Below are 10,589 nucleotides of genomic sequence, written 5' to 3'. Positions count from 1 at the left end.
AAAACTCACCTATTTAATCTGCCTCTTTTGCTTTAAGAAAAACTCTTAAACTTTTTTCATTGCAGTTGCAGAGAGAATAAATCTTTTACAGTCACAAAATCATAGATCATGTGGAAAGTCTCATTGTCTCTATTTTTGGCCTACAAAGAAAAAGGACATTGATTACAAGCAGTTGCAGGCCTTCTCGGTCTCTTCTGTTAAACCTTAACTATCATCCCTTGTCAGGATCCACTTTCACCATGGACTTAATTTTAAGCATGTTCTTTAGTTTCATTGAAGCGAAGAGGAAGAGAATAGGCACCCATAGATGGTAGCCTGAAGGTCCTTAGCCTCCAGTTTCTTGCCCATTTTAGGCCATTGGAGTCTGTTTTTGATCTAAGGGCATTAGGGGTATGTATTTTTGTTTCTTTTCTTACTGTCAGATTTTATATAAGAATGAGAATTTATTTAGGCTAAGCACATGCTAGTTTAGTCTCTTGGAGAGATGGACTAATGGTTTAGTGCTTTGCTGAATCAGGTCCCCTATAGAAGACATGCCACCCTATATGTTTTAGTGTCACTATCATCCATCACAAAATTATCAAGTTGAATATCAATATATGCCACTTTTTGGACATCACCCAAAACATAATCCTCACTGCAAATATGGTATCATTTTGAACCATTTTCCTAAGCATTCCCAACCATACTGTCAGAGCGCACTCATTTTTCCTTCGTCATAGGTCACTCCTATGTTAATTATCTATTATCACCGTTATTTAGTAGTATCTAGAGTAGGCAGGTCAGATCCAGCCCTGCCAACCTTTCATCCAGCCTGCAGCTCCCATCCCCCACCCCGTAACACATTGCCTGGGAGCAGGGGAGGTGCAAGCCCTTTCAACTGTTTCTATTTAAAGGACCCGGCCTTCCCTGCAGCTGCAAACACATTGCCTGACAGCTGAGGGGGAAGTGTGAGCCCTTTCCATAGAGGCTCGTGCCTCCCCAGCTTGTAGGCAATGCGTTAGCAGCGGGGCGGGGAGCCGCAGGGGAGGTGTGTGGCCTTTCACTTATTTCTATTTAAAGGGATTGAACCTTCCGGGTGGCTGCCAGGCAACACAGTAGCAGATGTGAGCCCTTTCAACTCCTGCCTCCCCGGTGGCTCCCAGGCAGTGTGTTAGTGGCGGGGCCGAGAGCTGCGAACCCTTTCAATTGCTTCTATTTAAACAGCTCTCTCCTTCAGGCTTTAAATAGCAAGAGTTGAGAGGGCTCACATCTCGCCCTCCTTCCCCCCCCATGAAAGCATTGCCTGGGAGCCGCAAGGGTGGCATGAGCCCTTTCAACTCCTGCTCTTTAAAGGCCCCACTCCTTCTGGCCAAGGCCTGCCCCTACTAGGGTGGGCCAAGGCCACTTTGAATAATTTTGGTGCCCCCCCCTTAAAAAATGATTGCTCTCCTCCCCACCCCAATCTAGGGTCTAGTCCTAAACAGAACAGAAAATAATCCCTGCCTCAAGAGCTGTGTCTACACTGGCGCGATCTTGCACAAAAGCGGTCGCTCTTGCGCAAAAACCTGTTGCCTGTCTACACTGACCGCATGTTCTTGCACAAGTAAACTGATGTTCTAGTGTATAAAATCAGGGCTTCTTGCACCAGAACTCTGACACACCCGCTCAGGAATAAGCCTTTTTGCGCAACTGTTCTTGCGCAAGAGGCCGGTGTAGACAGGCAACATGAATTTCTTCTGCAAGAAAGCCCTATGGTTAAAATGGCCAGAAGAGCTTTCTTGCGCAAGAGAGCATCTACAGTGGCAAGGATGCTCTTGCGCAAAAGCACATGCCAGTGTAGACGATCTCTTGCGCAACTACTTTAATGCAAGAACTCTTGCGCTAAAGAGTTTTTGCGCAAGATCACGCCAGTGTAGATGTAGAAGGAGTTTATAATCTGAAGTTAGGGGGAAAGATATAAACCAAGTTCCGTACTTCTGAACAGTTATCAGACCAGATTCCCTCCCCAGAGTGGTTGCCTGCCATGGTAGGGAACTGGACTCCAATACCCAGCAGGCCCCTTTCCAGCCCATGTCAAATCACTGTTATAACTTTAAGCACTCACCATGTGATTAAATTTTGTATGCTCTGCAATAAGTTAGTTCTTCATAAATTCTTCATCGTAAACCTATGATCTTTGTGCTCAAATTCCAAAGGCACAGACGTAAGTTAGGCACTCAAGTACCAGGTGTTCCTTTGCAGATCTTGCCCTTCAGTTTGTATAGCTACTACATAGCTCTTCTGAGGCCAATTTATGAAGCCTTTTCTGTATTTACTTGCCAGAGATTTCCAGTCTAGGACACTACCAGTGGCTGTGTGTGCATGATAGCTACTGTCACAATGCAGCAAATATGCAAGCGCACTCAGAGTGAAAAGCATAGCTGCACCCACACAGCAGCAAAAGCCCACAGTACAGCACCATGGCAACAAATGTGTCCTTTCAACTTGCGCTTTTTACTCTTCATGAAAGCTCTTTGCAGGTATCTCTTCTAGCAGTGCCTTATTCTGCAACTAATGCAAAAGAAATCTGTGGGCCTAAGGAACTGCTTACTTCCCTACCAGGGAGGATGACAACCCAGTTTTCAATTCTGGCATAATTTAGAGCCAGCTAAGGATCCACTGTGCAGAGCAAGCATCAGGCAAAGAGTCACACGCCGCTCCTTGTCTCCACTATGACCCCTATGTGCTTCTAACAGACCCACGCAATCTGGCCCTACACCTCCCCAGGAATCACTCTGTCAGGGCAACTGCTCAGCTACTACTTTTAGACACCTTTCCCTCTATTTTTGCAGTGTGAAAGCAACCCAGACCAAGCACACTTAGGACTGAGGTTCTGGCCCATTAAAGAAATTAGGGTAGATCATTGAGCCCAAAGTTACACAGGGCAAGCAATATATAAAGCAAGAAAATAGCCTGAGTGCACCTAACTAAGCAGTCTGCTGTGGTGGAACACTGAGTTTGCCCTCCCCCTCACAATTGATTATTGTTCTTTGTAAGACTTACAAGAGATACCATTTAAGAAAAGAGAGCGAGAGAGAGATGTGCTGCAGCAAAAGTAGAAGGACATGTCAGTCCTATTAATTTGCACCCTAGATGCAATTGCATAGAAACAGAAAGCAATTTGTAACGGGAGGCTCTCTACAGGAGATCCAACCTATGTTTTTTAAACTTATTCAGTTTTTATTTGAGTACGTTTATTTCCCATAGGGAGTTGCAAGGGTTAGTCAGACTGAGGGAGGAGGGACATGTATGGTTCACACAGCCTGGAACCTCCTTGGGCTCTCACATCTGTGGTTATAGAGCACACTGAGGGCTGTCCAACTGAGGTAGGCTTCAGGCACATTTGTGGTCACTACGCCCACAGCAACAATCCCCTCCTAGTGCCGTGGGGAGTGCAAGCCACCATGAAGGGATGGAGAGAAGGATGAGATATGGACCTATTTCTTCTCTTCCTACTATTGGAGGCTATGTCTAGACTAAATCTCTCTTTCGAAAGAGGGATGTAAATTAGACATGTAGAAATTGCAAATGAAGCCGGGATTTGAATTTCCCGTGCTTCATTTACATAATCGCATCACAGCATTTTTCCAAAAACACTATTTCAAAAGTGAAATCACGGTCTAGATGCAGTTCTTTCAAAGAGAAAAGCCTTTTTCGAAAGATCCTGTACTTCTCAAAAAGTGAGTTTTACAGGATCTTTCAAAAAAAAAAAAAAAAACCAAAACCCCTCTCCCCCCCAAAAAACCCAACCACATCTAGACTATGGTTTCACTTTCAAAATAGCATTTTTTGAAAAAAAAAACACTGTGATGCAATTATGCAAATGAAGCATGGGAAATTCTAATCCCAGCTTTATTTGCAATTTCAATATGTCTAATTTACATCCCTCTTTCGAAAGAGGGATGTAGTCTAGACCTACCCATAGGGTTCACTCACTGTTAGCAGTATCTCATCCTGGGGATTCGCACTGGCACAGCATTACACCCGCCTCTTGCAGCATTTCGCTAGTCATCCTTTTGCCTTACAAATCCCCCTCACACCAGGAACCATCATCTCTTCCTGACTCAGACCTCTAGCCTGGTCATCAAATGTGTTCCTGCTGCTGCAGTACTGAAGTGCCTCTTGACAAATGGGCTCAAGCAGCCACTGCCCTACACTAATATCACTTCATCAGCCGGCAGTAAGGAGCCCAGCTCATAGCTCAGGAACTCCCTGGTCAGCAGCCACGTTCTGCACTAACTATTCCACATTGCTTTCCCCCTGAGCCTTCCCCTGCCAGCTGGCTGTCTCTTTTCTATCTCTCAGTACTAATTGTCCTCCTCTCAAAGAATCATCTCAGCTACTGACCTGTAACCCAAATACACCTCATTTGCCCATGAAGTAACTAGAAACTAGCCTGTCTTAGCACTCCTGGGCTTTATAGACACCTCCACTTTCTCCCCAGCTGAGCCTCATTTAACCAGCCCCTCCTTCCTAGCTCCTCCTCCAGGTGCAGCCTGGGCAGTTAATTGAGCCTAATGTACCGTCTCAGGGCCAGTGTGGAGATTATGCCCCATCAGTCACACCTACTACATAATAGGTACTAACCAGAGCTCTGAAAATCCATGGATATCCACTTTATATCAGCAGGTCATTTTCATGGCTACAAATTTTGTTTCTGTGCAGGCTCTAGTACTCAATCCCATAACAAATACATATAGGCTGTGTCTACATTGGCAAGATTTTGCACAAAAGCGCTGGCTTTTGCGCAAAATCTTGCCGCCTGTCTACACTGGCTGCGAGTACTTGCGCAAGAACACTGACGTTTAATAGTATAAAATCAGGGCTTCTTGCGCAAATGCTCCCGCTCAGGGATAAGCCCTCTTGCACAACTGTTTTTGCGCAAGAGGCCAGCGTAGACAGGAAACGTTAATTTATTGCGCAAGAAAGCCCAATGGTTAAAATGGCCATCAGAGCTTTCTTGCGCAAGAGAGTGTCTACACTGGCACGGATGCTTTTGCGCAAAAGCACATCTCTTGCGCAAAGGCACATGCCAGTTAGACGCTCTCTTGCGCAAATACTTTAACACAAAAACTCTTGCGTTAAAAGTATTTGCGCAAAATCTTGCCAATGTAGACATAGCCATGGACTAGCAATGAACAGATTCCAGCTAGACATTGGAAGAAGGGTTCCCTCCAGGTAATGGGTAAGGGGTGGGGAGAGGGAGGAGTGTTTCAGAACAGTCTCCCAATAGGAGTTGTGGGACCAAACAACTTAATGAAAATAAGAGCAAGATGGACAAATGCATGAGGAAGTTGTTGCTTATGATGGTGGGAAGCAGGACTTAGCAACCCTAAGATTGATTTCTGGTTTATGTCTTTCAGCTGCCTGGCTGGTGCATTTTTGTTCATATGCTCAGAGTTTAATTGTTCACCAGATGTGGGATCAAGAAGGAATTTTCCCCAAGTGAAGTTGGCAGTGACAGCACCTGGAGTTTTTTGGTGTGTTTTTTTTGTTTTGTTTGGGTTTTTTTTTCTTTTTGCACCTTCTTCTGTAACATATAGGTACAAATCACTTTGCAGGAATGTCTGGATATATCCCAGTAAACTTTTTCCCTACAATTGCTGGAACTCCAGGCACTAGCGTGCCTTGGTCTCTCTCATTTTCTACCTGTAGCACATAAAAGTTTAGTCTCCTGGGGACTGCACCACTCTGGTCTAATCTCAGTTGTTGTGGTATACAGGTCAGACTAAATGAGCGGTTGCTCCCTTCTGGCCTTAAATTCTATGATGCTATTTAACTGAGAGCTATGCAGAGAAAGTGGTTGCCACCAGGACACCAACCCTTGGAAAACTTCAAGTTACTATCTGAGTGAAGAAAGCTTTGGACTGCACTTTTGCCTATTAGCATGTAAAGGATTTGGTATTCCAGAGTTTGTGTCTTAGCCAGATTCCTTGTTCAATTAGTAACCACCATAAAATACCCTGCATATTTTAAGCAGGCACCTCTTATTATTAACTATTGTTGAAGTATAATTGCAGAGTAGGTCCATAAAAATGTAATGTAACTAACATAATCCAATTAAACAATAGTAATTGCAAATAATTGCACAAAAGCTGTCTTTTTAATGGCTATTTCTAACAGTGCGCTTGTGTACACCATATAAACACCATCTGTTGAAAACAACACACTCAACTTCTATATGAAAGCAGATAATTTTTTTTTTTTTGGTGACCATCAAGTTAGACCGTTATTTTGTGTCCCTTCCTGTATTGTACAGTGAGTCAACAATTTACCCTTTACAGTCACATTCCTGCTTCACTGAATCCAGGCTTAGTTACTTGTACCATTTTCTGTTTATTGCAAAAATCTATCTGCACAAGCCCTGAATCTCTAACTCTGTCTCCACTGAGCCTTTTCCCAGTATTAAACATACTTAATTTACACTCTTGCATTCTGGCCCATGCCCTCTCTATGTGCAATTATGATTAAGCACTAGAGGTTGACACAGAGCAGTGGTTCCCAAATTTCTTGCAGTGAATAGCTTTTGAGGTGTTTTAGTAGCAGGCTGCTAGTTGTGAATACTAAAGTAGGGTCTTTTCCCTCTGCAGAGGCCCCTTCCTAAGTATAAAGCACAAACAATGAAAATGAAAAGCAATAAAAAAAAAAGACTCTGGGCTCTGAATGCTTTTTAGGGTCAAGCACTAAAACCTCCTTTGACAGCTACACAACCCACACTTGTTCTTCTCAAGAGAATTTGACCTCAAGTGAGGAATTGAACAAAGAGCTTGTTTTGTCTAGAGTAGACAAATACGTTGTTCTAACGCAACAAACAAACTTCAGATAAAACACACAGATAAACGACAGGAGAGGGAGAAAAAACTTCCAGAAATGAAGCTTCAGTCTGAGAAACCCAATTTGTGGGAGTTTAAAGAGAAAATATTTCAGATTTCATTTGACTTTGTAGTGCACAGCAGAAGGTTAATCAAGCTAAAGCACTACATTTCTCCTTTGTTATTGATTAACCAAAGCTAAGGAACATTATCATTTGACTTAATGTATTTAAATCATGAATATTTTCCCAGATGCTCTGTACAGTCACACTACAGATTTCATTTGTAAGTTGTTTATATGTGAAAGCATGGAGGGTTGAGACAAACACTCTGTTGCAATAACTGCACAGGCCCATTTCATTTTCTTAGTTTAACAGGAAATTACTTCCCTACCCTTTTGGAATTATCTGTCTTTCTTTACAAAAGAATTATTCCTGTATAATTTGAAAAACAGTATGCTTTAAAATGCTGCGGTTTTGTTCCTGCTTTCACCACATGCCTCACCCAAAAGCCGCTGGAATGAATGGGAGTCTGCCATGGAGTTGGAAAACAGCTTTTGATAAACCAGATTCTCTGCTAGCATAACTCGATGGATTTCAGCATTTCAGTGGCATTGCACCAGTAGAAAATTTGACCTGGTGACTTACTGGTGAAATCTGTGCTCCAGAGAAGCAATGGGAGTTTTGCCATTGATTTCAATGGGGCCAGGATTTCACCCACTGACTTTAAATAAATCATAACTGGTTATACTATGGGCTGATCCAGCACCCGCTGAAGTTAATGGTTAAATTGTCCATGAATTTCACTCTGAACATGATCAGTCTTGTGATCAGGGTGGTTACCCTCCTGCTAAGCTAGTTCCTTAACTTTGCTGTGAACTCTAATTCTGAAGTGGATTCCCCGATGAGTATCTTGCAAGCAACACAGATGGAGTAGTGGCGCCACACATACATGTGTTAATTAATTCACATTGGTCAACTGCTTTGAAAATGAAAAGAAATGATTGGGACCAAATTCAGCTTTGGTTTAAGTCCAAGTCCCACCATTCTTTGTTCAAAGTTGTTTAATCTTTACATGCCAGCTAGCATTCTCTGGCCAGATTTTCCTTGCTGAGGGGAAATTATTTTATGTATTGTGAAAGAGAGCGAGTGAGCATGGTTGTCCAATCACTTATAACACCAGTATCCTTAAACTGTGTCACCATGAGTTCTACACCTCTTTTTTTCATTGCAAATGCACAATCAGCCTTAAACCTATCAGTTACAATAAGATATTGGGAGCTAGTTCATTCATCATCATTTGTGTTCTGGTACGGTTTATAATGAGCTAAATGCTGCTTGCACACTAAAGAGACAGTCCCAACCCTGAAGAGGCTCTAATATAAAATGATGAAAGTATCAAGGGTCAGGAAGAATGCAATGAAATATGTTTCAGAGAGGTAGCCATATTAGTTCAGCAAACACAACAAGGAGTCTAGTGGCACTTTAAAGACTACCAAATTTGTGCACATTTTATATACGTTGTAAACATTTTATAAATATTATTTTTTTAAATAAATACACACAAGGTATAGGTAGTTGCCTCTCCATTTTTGGTCTTTTTCTTCTAGGTGTCAGTGGTCTTGAAGAGAGAGGATTTGGAGGGGGAAAAGCTTTATGGATCAGTTCCAGGTTGGTCTTCATTGTAGTTTAGAAACAGATGCTGGAATTGTTGTGGGAAAAGTAGCTAGAGAAGGTTATTTATCATCACACGCAAAATGGAGAGATGGAAGAAGAGAAAGAACAAAGGCAGGGAGCACCTCTCAATCAGAAGAGAGAATTAAGGTGGAACACACTGCAAGTTTACTGAGTGAAACTTTTATGCATTCACTTCGGAATTCTCAGAGAACTAGAGAGATACACACAGGTCAAGGTGGTGAAGTATCTGCCGTTGGTAAATTTATTTTGGATGTCAGTCAGTTTGCTGTTTTTAATAAAATGATAATGCTCAAATGGCCAAGATCACAGGTAAAATGTATTGATAAAAGCCAAAAGTTTCCTGATTTTCAGATGTGCTGGACCCCAGCAGCTCCAATTCGACTGGAGTTATCCAGTGCAAAGTCCTTAGAGTAATCAAAATCAAAGGCTATTTTTAAAAATGGCCATTCTATACCATGTTGGTACATTTTGTGAGGTTTACTGAAAGCCAGGAGAAACGTCAGAGATACTTGAAATAGGCAATTTTTAAAGATAGCTATACTTTTAGAATTTAATTTTTCATTGCTTTACATTAATGACAAGTAGTTGTTTGCTCTCTGTGCACCTGGAGATGTGCTATTACAAAAAACAGCTCTGACTTTGAAGCAACAATACACTTTGAACTTTTAAAATATCACGAGTATAATGCTATCGTGTTTGGAATATATATTCTATTCATTTTCATTTTTGTAAAGTTTCTTTTTACAGAACTTAAATATTTGGTTAAGACAACATCTCTGAAAACTGTGACCAATAACATACAGGGACAGAGTTTTCACACCCTTTTGCATAGAAATGCAAAACTCACAATGAGCCGAAGCATGCAAATAACAAGTTAAATGATTATTTCACTTTACATTTGTGATATGTACAATCACTGTACAAGCATAAAACATAGGTGTATATATTTGCCTCCCCATTTGCAAATGAAGCCTTGGAGCGGTTTGGACTAGAAACTAATAAAAGGAAAACATCGGCATGGGAAGGGCTTGTTTTGTGTTATCTCCAGGATAGTAGTTACAGTAGCAGTAGTAAAGGATTATTTCTGTAAAAAGATATATTTTCCAAGTGAGTCTTAGTCTACCAAAGCACTTAAGCAAATGTCTAACTTTAAGCATGTGAGCAGACACTTTAATGAAGTTAACACTCTCGCTTAAAGTTACACATATGCTTTATTGGATCAGGGCCTTGGTCTTGTCTCCACACAAAAGTTGTACAACTTTAACTATACCTGGATAGTAATAGAAGTCCAACTAGGAAAGTGTGGATGCAGTTACACTGATCAAAGGTGTTGATACCAGGATAGCTTGTTCCTTGGTAAAAGGCATATTACATTTTTTCAGTTAAAAAAACATATTTCCAGCCAATATAGTTAAATCGGTACTAAAAAAACACAGTGTAGTCAGAGCTGGTGGCATAGAAGTTGAACATTTAATGTCCTGTGGACTTGGACATAAAACAGTACTGAAAATATTTCTGCCCTACTTTCTAGTAGAGATATAGTATACATCACGGGTGTGTAATAATTAACTGTCACAAAAGCTCATCCAAAAGGGTATGTCCTGATTACATTTCAGTATTAAAAAACATGCCCCTTTTTTCTAACACTCAGATGCATCTAGCTACCATGAAACCAAACCTTTTTCAACCTTGCAAAAACCAGAAATTCATAGGCAGTGGAAAACATTTAAGTACTTGCATTTTTTAAGCTTTTTCATAAGCAAGCAACTGACTTAATAAGAGTATGTATTTCTACCCAGTGGCACGGACACTGGGATTGATTTTCAAAGGGTCACAACTGCACTGCTAACTTGTGTGCATCACATCAAATGGGCAGCTACACATCAAATGGGGGCTTTGAAAGTGCAAACACAAAACCAGAATGGGCACTTTCACCATGCAATTGCATGTACATTTTGTCCAATTAGGACCAGGTCCAACCCTAATGTAGCTGCTATGAGCTTTCCCATTATTGCTATTTAATAAAAGGAGCATCAAGTCTTTGAAAGTGAGACCCCCA

This window comes from Pelodiscus sinensis, chromosome 12, assembly GCF_052426305.1.
Source record: "Pelodiscus sinensis isolate ZL-2025 chromosome 12, ASM5242630v1, whole genome shotgun sequence".
Lineage (NCBI taxonomy): Eukaryota > Metazoa > Chordata > Testudines > Trionychidae > Pelodiscus > Pelodiscus sinensis.
The sequence above is the reverse complement of the archived record's forward strand: the minus strand, read 5'-3'. Positions refer to the sequence as shown.